Raw genomic sequence first — 14,227 nt, 5'->3', positions numbered from 1 at the left:
GGAGATCCACCCTAAAGTGGACCTTCCGCTCATCGGAACCCTCCCCCCCTCCGGCGCCACAATTGGCACCTTTCAGGGGGGAGGGGGGTGCAGGTACCTGTACAGCACAGGTATCTGCACCCACTTCCGGGATAGCTCTCTGCGGAAAGGGGCGTACATTACGCCCCTTTCTGAAGGTCCCCCGCTGCCTGCTGTTTAACACACAGATCCCAGAGGCAGCGGGTCCATTCTTATTGTGCAGCGCGACTCGCGCATGCGCAGTAGGGAACCGGGAAATTAAGCCGAAAGGCTCCACTTCCTGATTCCCATACCCAAGATGGCGGCGGCAGTACCCGAGAGACGATCGAGAGATCGGCTTCGGGTGCCGACATCGCAGGCACGCTGGACAGGTAAGTGTCACTATTTTAAAAGTCAGCAGCTGCAGTATTTGTAGCTGCTGGCTTTTAAAAAAAAAAAAAAACGCAGACTCCCGGCGGACTCCCGCTTTAAATGCTTTTCTTAAAAGGATGCCAACATCCCTTTAGTTTTTCTCATCAGAACACTGAGAGCTCACCCAGTGATAATAATAAACCGGTCCTTTCATTCAGAATCAGTCTTTTTAAGACAAAATTAATCAACAACTATCTCTTCTCAGCGGTAAAAGAAATCTGCAATACAGTTTGTTAAAACCATTTAAAACAGCAAAGATCACTCTGATGGGATTCTTTTTCTCCAGGTACACTTTTAAGCAGTGGCGGCTGGTGCTCAAACCGATGACACTCACCACCCCCGTGCAGGAGACGGACAGGAAGGCAGCAATCCCCCCCTCCCCGTGGGTGACAAACGGGAAGGCGACAATTCATCCCCCCCTCCCTGCGTGTGGGAGACAGATGGGAAGGTGCCAATCCGAGGCCTCCTTACCTTAAGAGGCAGATGAGGAGGATCTGGGGTAGGGCTGCTGCTCCTCACCCGGGGGCTATTGCGTCTCCTCCCTGGCCAATCGGGTCTCAGGACCTGCTTCCTAGTTGGCCGGGAGGAGAATCAGGAAGACAATAGCAAATCTTAATTCTCTATTGTCACATGACTGGGTGGGCTTAGGGCACAGTGTTCAGTACTGCAGACAGTTGAAGCATCAAAAAAAAAAAAAAAAAGTTTAAAGCCAAGTTTAGTGGTAGTCTGTCCTCCAGGGGCCTTTAGCACTGGAGTGGCACAGTCTGGAGGGGTGGTGGTGGCACTGGAGGGGCGATGGTGGGCTGGTGGCACTGGAGGGCAGGTGGTGGCACTGGAGGGGGGTGGCGGGCTGGCACAATCTGGAGGGGGGATGGCGACTTACCGCCAATCAATCGATGATGATCGATTCCCCCTCCTTAGAATCCTGCAGACTGCAGAGTGACGCAAAGTTCCTCCACGAAGCGTGCCTCCGCTCCTCCAGGAAAGCCTTGCTTCAGAGAGCTCCTCCCCCGCCTTCACTGAATTGGCTGCACTGAATTGGCTGTTTTTTTTTGTTTCCCCCCCGCCTCCCTTACAGTCGCTCTGGATAGGCGGGGGCGGAGCCAACCGAGCACTTCTCTCACGCTGGTGAAGGAAGCCCCCCCCTCACACCACGGCATGACAAGCGACAATGAATAACACCACACAAGCACACCCCCGGCCGGACAGTCAGGTGGGCCCCTCGGGCGGCGGGCGGGCTGCCAGTGGACCCCCTGAAGTGGCAGAGAATTACAGGGCCCAGTCCCACTTGCGACTGTTGCGACCCTGATAATTCCGCCACTGGTTGGAGCAGAGTATAAAGCCCCTTACTAACAGATATGGAGAGTAATAGGTAAGGGATCTTGTGGCATAGGGTGGGATATGTATAAAACATGATGGGATTTAATGAAAAATCTTCAAACAGTAAAATCTGGTCCTAAGATATAGGGTTGGCTCGATGTTTAAACACAAATTTATAATTGATTTCAATTCAAGATCCAGAGGTGTTGAAATGGGCATAACAAAGAGTGGAAAAAATATAATTAGATGAAGGGGTATCTCTGGTATATTGATTTTTCTTTATGTATCACAACATTAAATTTTGTAAGTGTTTAATGTATGTTTGTATATCTTGTTAAAAAATGAGAAATTAATATTAAACAACTAAAGAAAAAAATCTATAACTATTTTTTTCTAGCTCTAATAAACGGGAACATTTTATCCATGATCCTCCCAACTTTCTTTTAGCTAGTTCTGATAGTAACGAAAGGTACCCGAAACCGCTGTTATTCTCCAGATGTATTGCTGCCCCTCTTTCAGACATTATCACATATAATGCAGGAGTACTAGTCAGTAATAAACCCCCATAGCTAAACTGTCTATTACATTGTCAGAAACTGGATCACCTGCTGGTGGCACTGTGGTTTTCGTTCCTGAAGTATGAAGCCCTGATGTCCACCAAAAGGTGTCTACCAGTAACCAGCAGATCCTAGTAACTGTCCGCATCAGATGCTGGCTGATGGGAAAGTATTTAGCCCCTCCTCTAGTTTTCCAAAGTGCTAACCTCACGAATTGCGAGGAGACAGGCTCTTTATTGCAAAGGAAACATGTAACGTCTCTTCTGCAATACAATACACCTACCTGTCTGCTTGCCACATTCTCCGATATGGAAACTGAGCTGCACCTGTGCAGCTCAGCTTACATTGCTGGTATGGTCTCTTTGTGCTTGGGTAACTGACTGTCTGGCATGTGGAGGAGTGATATTGTTCTGCAACGGCCAATGAAGATGACTAAAGACCAGCATCCAGAAGCAGATGCAGCAAGGGAAGGGGACTGTTGAAGGACAGGTACATTTTTAGCTCTGCTTTAATACCTTTTCCCACATTTGGAAAAGCTAAATGCAGAAGTACAAGTGTGAATGTAGATAAAGCTAAAGTTAAAGAGTGAGTGTTATTAAAGCAGAACTTTACCTATAACAGTTTGATAAAAAATAATGTTCTTTATTATTATTTCTACGTTAATAATTATGCTACCAAAATGAGTGTGTGCTGTAAATTGCCTCTGGCATTGCTCCTGTTTATTCTTGCTGAAGGCTTCCATTTTGCTGAGGCCCAGAGGATGCTGGGACTGTGACATCATAATGGGCGGGGACATCATCCGTTAATGTTCCTATATAAGTCGCCGCACACCGCGTGCTCTGTCATAGTGAGCGGAGACAGCGACGAGTCAACATCTCCTGAAGAGAAGAAGAGAAGAACAGGAGACGGCGACAGCGGCAGCAGCGGCGACAGAAGACCGAGCGGAGAAGCCCGGCTTTCTTCTTTGCCGGCAAGAAGAACCGAAGAGGGGGACAAGATCCCCAAAGTCGGAAGAAGAGGGCTGCGGCAAAGAAGAAAGCCGGGCTCCTCCGCTAGTAAAACAGCTAGCAGAAGATAGTGGAGGAGTCCGGCGAGACCCCCGAAGACGGAAGACCCCCGGAGCTGTGCAATAAACAGTGCAATAAACTATTTTAACCCTTGTGTGTTGTATTTTTTTGTACATTTTTTTTCACAGGTGAATGGCTAGGGGTACATTGTACCCCATACTCATTCACATAGGGTGGGGGGCCGGGATTTGAGGGCCCCCTTATTAAAGGGGGCTCCCGGATTCCGATAAGCCCCCCACCCGTAGACCCCGACAACCAACGGCCAGGGTTGTCAGGAAGAGGCCCTTGTCCTCATCAACATGGGGACAAGGTGCTTTGGGGTGGGGGGGCGCGCGGCCTGGTACGGCTCAGGAGGGGGGGCGCTCGATCGTCCTCACCCCCTTTCCTGGCCGGCCGGGTAGCGTGCTCGGATAAGGGTCTGGTATGGATCTGGGGGGACCCCCACACCGTTTTTTCGCCGTAGCGGGTTCCCCTTAGAATCCATGCCAGACCTAAGGGTCTGGTATGCTCTCGGAGGGGGAACCCATGCCATTTTTTTTTTAATTTGGCGTGGAGTTCCCCCTTCAGAGCTCATTCTCTGATTGGCCACGGCAAAAGTCGCCTGGCCTGGGGCGACTTAAAGTCGTGCTGTAAGTCGCCCCAAGCCATGCTCAAGTCGTGTTAAGGTCGTGTCCAAGTTGCCTCCAAAAGTCGCGTTGAAAGTCGTGTCGCCCCTGTGTGAACCAGCTCTTAAGGAATAGGTAAGGGGAAAGTTTAGATTTAGAAATACACTATGGGGTTTATTTACTAAAGGCAACTCCACTTTGCACTACATGTGCACTGTAAGTGCACTTGGAAGTGCAGTCCCTGTAGATCTGAGGGGGACATGCAAGGAAAATAAAAAACAGCATTTTTGCTTGTACATGATTGGATGATAAAATCAGCAGAGTTTCCCCTCATTTCAGATCTACCCCTCAAATCTACAGCAACTGCACTTACAACTGCACTTGTAGTGTAAAGTGGATCAACCCTTATATTACCAAAGGTATTGGGACACCTGCCTTTACATGCACATGAACTGTAATGGTATCCCAGTCTTAGTCTGTACAGTTTATTATTCAGTTGGTCCACCCTTTGACGCTATAACAGCTTCAACTTTTCTGGGAAGGCTGTCCAGAAGGTTTAGCAGTATGTCTATAGGAATGTTTGACCATACTTCCAGAAGTGCATTTGTAAGGTCAGGCACTGATGCTGGATGAGAAGGCCTGGCTCACAATCTCCTCTGTAATTCATCCTAAAGGTATTCTATCAGGTTGAGGCCCAGACTCTATCAGATTCTCTCAGGTTGAGGCCAGTCAAGTTTCTCCACCTCAAAGGCGCTCATCCATGTAGAAGATATAGCTGTGATAGTTTTTGATTTTTTGAGCTTTTTTCCCTTTTATAATCACCAGGTGATCCTGTACAGCCAATGGGTCAATTAGATGGTTGAGAAAAAACATTTACCACTGACAGGAGTGCTTACAATGGCTATCTGTTATTTATTTATGTAAAAACTTTATCTCAAATGAAGGAAAAAAAAAACTGTTGTTGTAACTGCTTGAAAAGTATTACCTGGAGTTTAGCTTAATCTGGTAAATGCATTTTAAATTGGCATACACCAGTACTCAAATTTTACACTCGTCTAGTCGCATTTTAAGTGTGGAAAATGAGGACTGGCGTGTGAGCTGCCTGGGAGTGGGGGGAGGGGGGGTGTGCGAGCACCGCTGGCAGGCAGGGTTGAATGGGAGCTCTTCTCCCAGTGATCGCTGAGAGTAATAGAGAAGAGAGAGCCAGCCGAATCATCAGAGCGCAGAACATCGCTGTAACAGTTTTTTTTTTTTAATTGTTGAGTGTCCCCCGCACTCGCTATCATATACAGCCCCACCTCCTAGCTCGGGTACTTTGATAGACAGAACACCCGTCCAATTCCAGGACGTGTAACGTATATCAAAGTCTTGGGGACAGGAGGTGGGGCTGTATGTGACAGCAAGCTGCAGGAACACACGCCAATTGAAATGAAAGCTGTTACAGTAATGTTCCGCGCTCTGATGATCCGGCTGGCAATCCTCTTTCTCTCCTCTCTTCCCCTGCACAGATAGGCTGCATTGATGGACACAGGCAGGCTGCACTGATGGACACAGATAGGCTGCATTGATGGACACAGGTAGGCTGCATTGATGGACACAGGTAGGCTGCTTTGATGGACACAGGTAGGCTGCTTTGATGGACACAGGTAGGCTGCTTTGATGGACACAGGTAGGCTGCATTGATGGACACAGGTAGGCTGCATTGATGGACACAGGTAGGCTGCTTTGATGGACACAGGTAGGATGCATTGATGGACACGGGTAGGCTGCATTGATGGACACGGGTAGGCTGCATTGATGGACACGGGTAGGCTGCATTGATGGACACGGGTAGGCTGCACTGATGGACACAGGAAGGCTGCATTGATGGAGACAGGTAGGCTGCTTTGATGGACACAGGTAGGCTGCATTGATGGACACAGGCTGCATTGATGGCCACAGGTAGGCTGCATTGATGGCCACAGGTAGGCTGCAATGATGGACCCAGATAGGCTGCATTGATGGACACAGGCTGCATTGTTGGACATAGGGGAAGCGGCATTGATGGACACAGGTAGGCTGTACTGATGGTCAATATTAATATTTATTTTTATAATGTAATTCTGCATAAAACGAAATTATGGGCGGGTCAGGGTAGGGTTTTGTTGGGCAACTGATGGCGAGTAACCCTTGAGGCCTGGCTAATAGCTCAGGATTTGAAATTTTGAGCCCTGGCATACACTATTAGTTTTTTTTTTTATTCAGTCTCAATCTCTTCCACGGGACATTGTATTCTGACAGCTACACCCACTGCCTTCAGAATACACTGATCAGTGGCTGCAGCCTCTGATCGAAAAATGTTTTTCAGCACGTTTCTTTGAAAGAAAGTAAATTAAACAACTAATTTCTCTTCAGAGAGCACTGCTCACACTGATCAAAATCTATTTAATGAACCAGCCAGCTTAAGGCCCCTTTTGACACTGGCTTTCCGATCAAGTCCACCTGATCGGACGCTCCATTCAGCCATATGGAGCGGCGGATGTCATCGTTGATATGTCCACTGACATTCGCCGATATCTGAGTACCAGTTCTCTTAACTGTATTAAATTACCATACATGCTACACTCAGATTGCTGCTTGTGTTTCCTCTCCACTGGTATGGTCTGGATTGTTCACTGGTGCTGGTGTATCATAGTGCTGACTGTTGAATCTGTTTTAATGTCTGTAACTTTATTATGAAATTTCAAAAAAAAAAGAATAACAAAATAAATATATATATATATATCTCAATAAGCAAAAAGGATAGAAATCTACTTTGTGTGTACCCAATGCCTTTGCAAACCCCGATATTACCTTTTAAAGGAGCAGTGACATCATCTCTGTGCCTGTGCACAGAACAGAGCAGAGCTGTGAAAGGAGTCCATCACTATTTGTCCCCACATTTTCAAGACAATATGCACAGGCCCAAATGTAGAGACATATGGCAGTGAGAACAAAGACAAATGTTGAGACTGAAGGCTCAAAGAGCTCTCTTCAAAAAAAAATATTTGAGGGGGTCAACTGACTTCTGGCAAAGAGAAGACGGGGACAGGGATGAAGGAGAGGTGCCAGTAGGCAAAAATATTGGTAGCTGTGGCATCAACAAGAATAACAAGGTCTTAGTTAAAAGTATAGAAAATACATTTATTGATTTTATTAGTAGAATTGGCAGTGGGATTTTGGTAGTTCTCTGTGGTCCAGGTGTGATTCACATCATTTAAAGTCAGCTTCTCAGTCACAATTCCCCACACTGCGCTGAAGGCTTTATCTGACATGGCACGTGCAGTAGGGCAGGCTAGTACATCAAGCGCATATTAAGCCAAGTCCAGCCAGTGATACATCCTTAATACCAAGCAGTCCATGGTATGATTGCTGGTAAGTGTTTTAGTTAAAGCCTTGTTGTCCCTACACCTGTTTGCTTGATCAGCGCAGGGACAATCTTACAAGGAACAAACAAAAGTAAAAATAAAAAGAATAAAGAATATTAAAAAAAAAGTAATTCTGTAAAAGTTTAACAAAAATTATTTACACAGATAGTGATGGCAGGAGGGAAATTAATAATGTGGGACTACCCAGGTCATGAAGAAGGGGGTGGTTTTTGTCATTAAGTGTAGGAACATTAAGGTGCCAAGCTGGCATACCAGCACTGGGCTTGTGAATGGGGGGGGGGGGGTATTGTTTAGTGTCATTTTCACACATAACCTTGTCTGGCTGGAGATGACATGGAGTCAACCACCTCTCTGTCTGCAAGCAGCTCTAGCCCTGTATGGCTTCTGTACTCCAGGCATGAATGCTGCAACACAACGTGGCAGTATTTAGCCAGGGATGTTGAATATGCTTTGCACCATGTGAGGGGAACTGCCAGTTCCAAGGAGGTGGAGAGGTGGAGGATGAGGCCAGTAAGGGGAAGAAGGTACAGGTGACTGAGCTGTGGTAGGCATCACCAGCTCCAGAAGATTGGACCAATATATAGCGCCCCTGCCCAAACATGTGTTTATAGTCATGTGTACCCTACCAATTACAGTATGGTCCAATGACACAGACACATTGCATTAAGCATGCATGCTGGAAGAGATGGCTTTCTTGGCTGGGAGGCTGGATACTTGCCACTGTCATGTAGCACATACCATAAACAGATGGAAGGCAGTCATTTCTATTTTCTGGAATGGGAGCAGCTGCAAGGCCAGACTTTTTGCCAAGATGGCATTAAGATGCTGTGCATGGGGTTTTTTCTGCTGCAGCAATTGTTAAATAGACACCTGCCATGGGCAGGATACTGCTGGAGATGGTGGGGCGGGTATAGAAGGATTTTCCAAAGTTTCAAACCTTCATCTGACCCACCTCTTAATGAACCCATGACCATATCACTAAAGGTCACAGATATGCGGAACATGCATCAGGAGAATGTTGTGGCGAGGGTGAGATGCAGAAAGTATAGAATGAGGAGGAGTGTAGGTCTTTTGCCCTCCACAGTCATGATGCTTTTTCCTCATCCTCAGTATCTGAAAGGAGGAATTCTTGCACATGACCAAGATCATTCTACTGCTGCAAGTCAAATTAACCCGACAACAGGATGCTCTACGTTTCAGAAGAGGGAGGCTTTCTCAACTACTCAACTATCTCCTGCATGTGCTATAGTCGTATTAAACAGCCATGTTATAAAAAAAAAAAAAAAAAAAAGCAGACATTTCCATAATGTAGATGGTGTGGTCTGACCACCACTTTGTCCTGCAAAACCCGCTTGCCTCCTACTAACTCAGTAGAAACTTTGCCTCTCACTTTAGCCCTGCCTGGCATTTTTAATAGAGAGGATTGTCTTATTTAAAGGTAGCTATGGCAAGGCGGGAATAAATATGTGGTTCTTTGGTGAACATCACTTTACTGTACAACCATGTGTTGCAAACAAAGGGACAGCTTTCTCTGCTTCAGCAACAAGTGTATGTTGTGCATCCCAAAAAAAAAAAATGAAAAATACTCTGGCAAAATAAAATATACATCCCCAGAGTCTGCACACCCACCACTTCACGCCATTCACAATCTGCATGCAGCACCAGGCAGCTCCAACCGCATAAACATTTGACTCATTCACACTGTCAGTAGGCTTCTGCAGCTAAACAGCAACTACAGTTGTTGCTGACAAACACAAAAAGTGAACTGCTGTGCCACTGGACAATCTGTATGAAGTTGAGGGCTTTAGCTTTTTTCTATAGATTTTAAATCTGTTGGGGCTGCTACTTTTACTGGCCAATTCACGCCTATTACTACTGAAACAACCTAAAACAGCCTTTTTGTAGATGAAAATGAATCCGTTTAGGGTACTACGGCTGTATTTAAGCCAACTAAAAAGTAAAAAAAAAAAATGTGTATTCAAAAATTGTAAACAAGATTTCAATGTTTTTTAGGCTGTCAGTGAAAATAGTACAGTTCTGTAACACTACATACAGTTCAAAGGCATCCCCAAGTATGTCATTTAAAGGATTGCTGTTTTTATCATGTCACCCTAAACTTTGAATTTAAAGGAAGCTCTCCCCACTGCATGGCATTTAAAAAAAGTATTTTGCTTACTTAATTGTCCCCCATGGCGGCGCCCAGATCACAATTATTTTTTGGACACTAGCTTGCCTATTAACCTTGGCGATGGCCAGAATTTAGTATCAAGATTCACCCCCCATAATTTCAATAGGATTCACTGTCAAATTCAGGTTTTGCAAATGTTAAGCAGAATTCATCAAACCCTCTGTGAATTGGACCTGCTGGTTTGTCCATCCCTAATTTGGGGGTTTGGTTAGCTTATTAAAGGTCAGGGGTTGGGTTAAAATTAAGACTATATCATTCTGTGTCTCATGTTTTAGTTATGGGGTAGTAAACATCAGCGTTGATCTCCACTACAACATTAATGCCTGGGTTCTAGTATGTGTTTCAGTATTTGGAGTCTGGTCACTTCCACAGCAGGATTAAAGCTGAAACTCTAAACTGTAAACTCTATTTTAAAAAGATATTTTTAATGCATTTAGTTCATACTGACTTTGTGAAAATAAAATACCAATCCAATCTGCACAATGGTGCATGCAAGAAAAGCAAATACAAATCTAATATATATATATATATATATTAAAAAGTTCTGTTTCATGGTATCATTACCTAATATGGGAGCATCCCCTTTCTATGAATACAAGTTGGGAATGGGAAGTTGGGAATATGGTATTTAAAAATGTCCATGGCAAATATGCCTAACCTGTATTTATTGTGAATATGAAAAGTTAATGACTATAATATGTGAAAAATTCACACAATTTGCCTATCGAGTGTCCCTAACGTTCATGCAACATAAGCAATGAAAAAAATATGACACGCTGCTACAGATGTCAGTGTTTTATTCTTATTCTATGTGTAACATCACACAACATTGCTATTAGTTGTCAGATTCTTTCCAATGTTGATCACTTTTATATGCATATGTATACTTTTAGTAAACTTTAGTAAAATATGTATTTTTTTTTCTAAGGAACTGTTAAACTTCTGGCAGTATTTCTGGCAGTATTTCACTATAGAGACTACAGACTACAGTGTGACACAAGTATTGGTAGTTAAAAAGCTTGAACTATACCATGTACAGGCATACCCCACTTTTAAGTACACAATGGGTATTATTTACTAAAGCTGGAAAGCTTCTAACCCCAGCTTGCACAATTAAGCTTTGGTAATAGCATATGGAAGCTCATTGGTTTCTTTCAGAATTGAGCCTGATTTTGCACTTTCCAGCTTTAGTATATAAACCCCATTGTGTACTTAAAAGTGGGGTATGTCTCTAATGGTGGCCATACACATAACATTCTGATGAAACGATTCTTCATAAATCGGACAATGTGATTGAATCTTTGAATTGTCGAAAATACACACAATGGGGGTTGGTTGCTTTACTAAAACTGGAGAGTGCAAAATCTGGTGCAGCTCCGCATAGAAACCAATCAGCTTCCAGGTTTTTGAACAAGCTGAAATTAGAAGATGATTGGCTATCATGCAAGGCTGCACCAGATTTTGCACTCTTCGCTTTTAGTAAATCAATCTTAACGTGTTATCAATCAATTTTGAGCAAAACTGTTTGATGTATTTATCTTATTTATTTATTACAGGAATTTATATAGCACCATCAATTTACAAAGCACTTTACATATTTAATCTAAATTATTCTGTTTTGTCTAGATAGAAAATATGATAATAGGAAAGTAGGTAGATTGATATGATGCTTAAATATATGACTCTTTGGACCGTTTTTTCCATCAGCTGACTGCATTTTTTACCTCGGACAGTAAATCAATTGATTATAATCGTATATAAAATCGTTCAGTGTGTGGCCACTATCACATACATTTTTTCCAATTGAACTAAGATATAATAATAAATGATGGAAACTCAAATCTTATATTCCCCATTCACTTTTAAGAACAAAATCTAGAAGCACAAGTATATATTGTGGCTAATAATCCTATTCCATAAGACTTAAAAAAATGTCTAAGGCACTGATGGGAATCAAATAAACTGACATTTGGTTTCTATGGGTAACTGCAGTTTGATTTTGCTCTCTTTTTTGTTGCTCTTTTGTACAAGTTCATTATAATTACATTTTTGTTTTCTTAAGCATGAGAACTGTGTTCATTTACAAAGACTGTGTGTATATATTTATAGTAAATAATTAAAATGCACTGCAGTGTTTACATAACAGAATATGTACTTGTTATAGAGGATTAAATATTCTTCTCTCTCTCTCTAATATGAAACAATGGAAACAAGATAACATCCCCCATAGGATGAAAAAATACAACTGGGAAACAATCTACCCAAGGAGTGTGAGTAGGGATGGGTGACCCTGGATCCTATCATAGAACTCTGGTGCTGTGCTGGGAAGGAGCTGCTCTAACATCTAATACAATACACATCATGAAGAAGAATTGTCTTGTATAACTTACAAAGTCAGCTTTCTTTCTGCGATGTGAAATAAAAGTTCCTCTTCTTTAATCTTCTTCTTCTTTTCTAGGTGAGATTAAGCGCTGCCTTGAAGTGACAGTCCACATTCTCCTGGATGGCTCAGTGTAATGACAGGAGGCTTCTAGGATCTATCCATAGATTTCTGTATAGATGGATGGTGGAGATGTCCCCTTGTCATAGGTAAGGGGCAGGGAGAGAGTGAGCAGTCCTCCTCCTCCACTCCACACTGGTCTGTGCTCACAGCTCACAGCTCACAGCTGCTAATTAAAGTCCTTGGGAGTCACCGAGTCGGGGATGCAATAGAAGGAGCCAGTCAGTGCTCGGGCTCTGACAACAACACACCTCCCACCCACCCTTCCAGCCACAGAGCCATCCATCTATTAATATAGAGTTCCCCAGCTTCACCCGAGATGAGACCACTCTGGTGAAATGGGTGGGGAGCCCATACAGAAGACAACCCTGTCCAGGGAGCATCATGCTTGCTGGAACATTGCCTTCCTCCATGCCAGAACTTCCTCAAAGTGTTCAAAACATCCACACATCCTACCACTCCTTTCTCTAACTTCTACCATCAAATCAGCACCATTTCATTTTCAGAATACAGAATCACCGATGTGCAGGAATATCTTTCTCTACCCCTCCCCTCTCCCTTTCTCTCCCTCTCTCTCCCTGTCACTCTCTCTATTTCCCTCTCCCCTCCCTCTCTCTTTCTCTCTCCTCTCTCTCTTTGTCCCTTCCTCTCACCCCCTCCCCCCTCTCTCTCTCTCACCTCCCTCCCCCTCTCTTTCTCTCTACCCCTCACCTCCCTCTCTCTCTCCTCCCCCTCTCCCTCTATCCCTCCCTCCCCTCCCTCTCTTTCTCTCCCCTCTCCCTCTCTCTGCCTCTTCCTCTGTATTCCCCCTCCCTTTTCCTGTTTCCCTCTCTCTCTTTCCCTCTCCCTCTCTCTCACTCTCTCTCTCTCTCCCTCTTCCCACCACTTTCTTTCCCTCCCCTCTCTCCCCATCTCCCCCCCCCCTCTCTCTCTCTTCTTCCTCTCCCACTTCTCCCTCTCGCCCCCTCTCTTCCTCCCCCCCTCTATCTCCCTTTTTCCTCTTCCTGTTTTCATCTCTGTTTCTCCTCCTCTTCATCCCTCCCTCTCCCTCCCTCATCTCCCCTTCTTCTAATCACTCTCCCCCCTCTCTCTCTCATTCTCCCCATCACACTCTCCCTCTCTCTCCTTCGCCCCCACTCTCTCTCTAATTTCTCCCTCCACCCCCTCTCCTCCTACTCTCTCTCCCTCCTCTCTCTCCCTCTACCCCCCTCTACCCCTCCTCTCTATCTCTCCCTCCTCTCTCTCTCTTCCTCTCCCTCTTCCTCACTCTCCCTCACGCACCCTCTTTCCACCGCTCTTTCTCTCTCTTTCCCTCACCTCCCCCTCTCTCTCTCCTTCTGCTCCTCTCTCCCCCACCCCTCTCTCCCACTCCCCTGCCTCTTCTCTGCCCCTCTCTCCTCTCTCTCTCCCTATCTCCTCCTCTCTCTCCCTATCCCTCGTCCTCTCTCTCTCCCTTCCCCCCTTCCCCTCTCTCTCTCTCCCTCCTCCCTCCCTCACCTGTTCAAAACATCCAGACATCCTACCATTCCTTTCTCTAACTTCTACCATCAAATCAGCAGGATTTCATTTTCAGAATACACACAGAATCACCGATGTGCAGGAATACCTTTCTCTCCCCGCTCTCACTTCCTCTCTCTCTCTTTCCCTCTCTTTCCCCCCTCTCCCTCTTCCTCTCACCCTCTCTCTTCCTCTTGCCCTCTCTCCTCCTCTCTCTCTCTTCCCCCCTCTCTCTCCCCCTTGCCCTCTCTCTCTTCCACTCTCTCCCCCACTCTCTCTCCCCTCTTCCTCTCGCCCCTCTCCCCCACCCCCTCTCTCTCTCTCCCTCTCTTCCTACCCCTCTTCCTCTCTCTCTCCCTTCCCTCGTCTCTCTCTCTCCCTTCCCCCTACCCTCTCTCGCTCTCCCCCTCCCTCACTCCCATCCCTCTCTCCTTCTCCCTTCTCTCCCTTCCCACCCCCACTCCTCCGTCTCTCTCTCTCTCCCCTCCCTCACCTCCCATCCTTCTCTCCTCTCCCCCTCCTCTCCCTCCTCGCTCCCTCCTCACCTCCTCCCTATATTTCTCTCTCTCCACCTCTCTCCATCTTCCTGTCCCCCTCTCCCTCTTTCTCCCCCCCTCTCTCCCTTCCCCTCTCTCCCCTCCCTCACCTCCCTATCCC

At 45.4% G+C, this 14,227-nt stretch overlaps 1 protein-coding gene across 1 annotated transcript in view; it reads right to left on the bottom strand.

The window, feature by feature from the left end:
• Positions 1–12,670, bottom strand: part of NPY2R (neuropeptide Y receptor Y2) — a 126,356-nt gene extending 113,686 nt beyond the window's left edge. The window contains exon 1 of the mRNA XM_077477085.1: positions 11,964–12,670. The gene's annotated coding sequence lies outside the window, so the exon portion shown is untranslated. The remainder of the gene's footprint in view (positions 1–11,963) is intronic.
• Positions 12,671–14,227: the final 1,557 nt, after the last annotated feature.

Source organism: Lithobates pipiens, unplaced genomic scaffold (assembly GCF_037356315.1).
Source record: "Lithobates pipiens isolate NorthernLeopardFrog02 unplaced genomic scaffold, aLitPip1_a1.2 Scaffold_13, whole genome shotgun sequence".
Taxonomy (NCBI): domain Eukaryota; kingdom Metazoa; phylum Chordata; class Amphibia; order Anura; family Ranidae; genus Lithobates; species Lithobates pipiens.
This window is presented reverse-complemented; position numbering and strand designations above follow the sequence as displayed.